Below are 4059 nucleotides of genomic sequence, written 5' to 3'. Positions count from 1 at the left end.
ATAAGGTCATTGATAGTGATGTCTTCTATTGTCGTTGCCCATTGTGCTCTGACCCTCCGTAGGGATCCAATGTTCTATAAAAGATATTCCTTAGTTATCCACTGAGAATGTCTCAGAAGCTGTAAGCACAATGCAAAGTGTAGACCTCAGCTTCTAAATAAAATTAACCAAGGTCTTAGAGGAGAGGCTGGGCTTATGCTGATCCCAGAGAATCTTTTTGGAAAATAAGGAGGTCATATTGTGCATAGCCTGGGGGCACTTGAAAGACCCACTGACTAAAGCTTGATTTGACCATCAGAGAAAATTATGTGTGTGAATAATAATCTATGACTCCACGGGGGAGAAGAGAGAATGAAGGGAGAGAGAATAAGAGAAAGACTTAAACCTGTCTCTAGAGGACTTGCAGGTATGGTTACTGTGTCACATGTGTGTCAGTAGGTGACAGAGAAGAAAGAAGCAACGTCTACCGTCAGTGTTCTCACCTGTGAGCATCTGAATGATGAGTAGCCTAACACTCCCTAAAAAAAGTGAGCTGGAGATGCCCACAACGGTCCCAGACAGGGTGCTAGCAGGAGGGGAACACCAGCCTAGAATTGCACAGGCCTGGGGGAGCAGACCATGCTTCAGATGATCCCTGATTGATTCCAAAACGCATGGATGGGACATAGCACTCCTGAGAACTGTCCTGAGATGACTCCAGACACTAAGGAATGCTGGGTCCCACAAAGAGAAGCAAGTAAGTGGTACAGAAATGGAAGAGAATGAGGAACAGAAGGATGTGGGCACAATGAAGATCTGGAGACTGGAGGGTAGTGAGGAACAGTCTGATGTGAGTAGCTGGTTATGCCATCTAGGACCATGGTGGAGTCCTGGCCTGTACTGCCACTGGGGTCACATCTGGGTCCATGGTCCTGCAGCAGCAGGAGTCTGTTACCACCAAAGACCAAGTGGACATTCCTCGTCTTGTAGCCCGGAGACAAATTGGTGTCTGATGGTTGTGCAGAACTGCCCCTCATCTGGGCGTGGTGGGAGAGCTGGTCCTGGAGGCATGAAAGCAGGAGAGCTGACCCTGCTTCTAGCCAGCTGCAGTACCTGAAAGAACACTCCATATTGCCCAATAGAGCTGGCCATGGTTTCAGAAATTTTAGATGAGTCATCCCCCAGATATGAGCATGGGAGAGCTGGCCTTGCCACTTGTTTCATATGCAGTGGCATGGGTGAGGGAGAGATGCCCTCCTCCCAGCTCTCCCCTACCACCTGCAACAGATGGGAGACCTGGCCCTGCACTTTGCCCAAGCAGCTCAGTAGAGCTGATCATGGAGTCAGGGGCGAGGGTGTGAGCATAGGAGAGCTGGTACCACTACTTGTCTGTCTTTCCATGACACGGGCAAGGGAGAGATGCTTCCTTCCTTGCACCTCTTGCCATCTACAGCAGGCAGGAGAGCTGGCCCTGAGGCTATCAGAGTAGGATATCTGGCCCTGCCCCTCACCCACAGCAGCAGGAGACTATGCCCTGCACCTCATCTGAACAACATAGTAGATTTTGACCCTGAATGTGGGGTTTGCTTGTCAGTCAATCCCAAGGGCATTAAGTATGTCCTTGTCTGCTCTTGTCTGCTGTGTGGTGGAATCAACACGAGAGAGATCCCGTCCCCTCCCTTTTGCCCTCACCAACTGCATCCGGGGAGGTAGGAGGTGGCCCTGGGGTCATGAGAACAGGAGAGCTGGCCCTGCTCCTCACCTGCTGCAGCACTAGAAAGAGCCAGCCCTGCACCTTGCCCAGCCCAGGCAGCACAGTAGAGCAGGCCCTGGATGTGGGAATTGTGGGTGAGCTGGCCAGAGGGTGGGAACACAGGAGAGCCAACCCTGACTCTTGTTTGCTGTGCAGTGGTAAGGATGAGGGAAAGACTCCGTCCTCCTCTCCCTTGTCCCTTACCACCTGTGCCTGGCAGAAGAGCTGGCCCCTGGGTCATGAGAGTGAGAGAATCAGTCTTGACCCTTGCCTGTTGCATTACTCGGGGAAAAAAGGCCCTACACTTTGCCTGGCCTGCTCAGTAGAGCTGTCCTTAATGGCGCAGGTGCAGATGAGCCAGCCCTGATGACATTAGAACAGGAGAGCTGTCTCTGCCCATTGCTGGTGGCAGCATTTGATGGGCCAGCCAGTGCAGGGCAGGAGAACTCACCCTGATGATGTGGGAGCAGGTGAGCTGGAGGGCTGACCAGCTCAGATACCTCTTGGGCCCAGATCTAGGGCTTTGAATTGGCCAAGCCCAGTATCTACCCCATCTAAGAACTGCTAGAGTGTCCAGTCCCACAGATCCAAAATTACAGGATCTTCGCAAAACAGGGTGACGAAAGGATGTCTGAGAAGAGTCCCAGTGAGGTTCCAGTATTGATAGTGTAGCAAAAACCAGAAGCTTTATACCAGATCAGCATACCAGACCAACAACTTATTACAATGAACATTTGCAAGCAAAGAAGTCTGGACAAAGGGGTATACTGTGAGACACACTGTGACACACTGCAGCTTCTACAGTGATTTTTTTTTTCTCTTTGTGAGGATGACAAGTGTAGAGGGCGGGTAAGAGGGGAGAGGGAGATGAGTAGGATTGGGGGTATGGTGTGAAATACACAAAGAACCAATAATAATAATATATGAATGAGTGGATGAATGATGGGAAGAGAGGTAGAGACAGAGACAGAGAGAGAGAGAGAGAGAGAGAGAGAGAGAGAGAGAGAGAGAGAGAGAGTAAAACCCAGGCTGCCACTTTGAGATAGACTATTTCACCATCCCACAGGATCACAGGACTTTGGACACTAATGCTGAAGAACTGAACATTCACTCGGATTTTTTTTTCTTTTGAGGGAATTTATAAGGAATGGAGAACTAGAAAACTTACTGTTTTGCAGGCTGCAGTGGGTAGCTGACTCAGACAAGGAACATCAATGGGTGTCAGAGCCATTGGGCGAAGCACTGTTCAAAGTCAGGGTGTAGGTTCCCATTATCAAAGCATTGCTCCACAGCTGTTTGATAACAACATGGAAAATGTTCTACCCACAATGGAGAGCGGTGGGGACTGTCACCTTAGTCCTATCACAAATCCTCATCATTTTAGTCGCCGTTGTACAGAGGCGACATGAAATGGGATCTTCTGAGGTGATGTAGTGGGAAAGAGATGGACCTCTACGATGGACTTTCACCAAAACATGTTTACCTCAGTCTCTCCAAGATGAGCTCAGTTTCTTTTATAGCAAACATAGTGGAGAAAGACTGTCCTTTCCGAATGACACTGTGGCTTTTGTTAGAAAGCCCTGTTCTCTAGATGGCCCCCCAAAAATCCCCAGTTTTTAGTGTGCCCTGTGTTCTCTTCTGGAAGGCAGATGATGTCTTCTGAGCACGTTACACATTGAAGATGAAAAACTCACTGATTTAATGCAAGTTTCTTTAGCATTGCTCTAAAGAAAATAAAATCAGTGGTCTAGAAGCCTTGGTTTAGTGGGCAGGTGCTTTTAGAACTGAGTTATCTGATAAACTGTTTTTCTGGTATGAAATTCAGAGTGCCTTGGAAAACAGCTTTCAACAAAAATGTATTTCTCTCTTGGCTAATTTGATCTATTTGGTTCAGAGGTAGCCTAATAAAAAGATTTAAAACATTAGGTTTTGTTTGTTTGTTTGTTTGTTTGTTTGCCTTTGAGTCCAAAGATAGATTTGTGGCATCTAGGGGAAAAGCTTACAGACCATCACCAATGCTCTGCTCCGTTTCTTCACTGATTAAATCTGCTGGCTACAGGAATGCCGTTCATGTTGTTCTCTTAAGTACTTGAATAGAACCTGGTGCAGAGTAGGCTTTGTAGGTGGTGAAGTGGAGATGCTTCCGAGTCAAACTCAGAGAGTTACTGTGAGGACTAAGCAAAATACTGTACATAAAAACTCTTAGGAAATGTGAAAGATCCTCCCAAAGCTTGCCCTTTGTTTGCTTATCGGTGGTCAGTCTTGAATGCACCTGTGTGTGGAAGCATTTCTGTAGACTTTGCAGTGTAGAGGTTTTGGGTCGGTAT

The 4059-nt window shown here is 47.8% G+C and overlaps 1 non-coding gene across 1 annotated transcript; it reads left to right on the top strand.

The window, feature by feature from the left end:
* The first annotated feature begins 384 nt into the window (after positions 1-384).
* Positions 385-516, top strand: LOC114622822. Its single transcript, XR_003711679.1, has one exon. It is a non-coding gene; the product is annotated as a small nucleolar RNA SNORA17 (small nucleolar RNA).
* The last annotated feature ends 3543 nt before the right edge of the window (positions 517-4059 follow it).

This window comes from Grammomys surdaster, unplaced genomic scaffold (assembly GCF_004785775.1).
Source record: "Grammomys surdaster isolate TR1022 unplaced genomic scaffold, NIH_TR_1.0 191, whole genome shotgun sequence".
Classification (NCBI taxonomy): domain Eukaryota; kingdom Metazoa; phylum Chordata; class Mammalia; order Rodentia; family Muridae; genus Grammomys; species Grammomys surdaster.
This window is presented reverse-complemented; position numbering and strand designations above follow the sequence as displayed.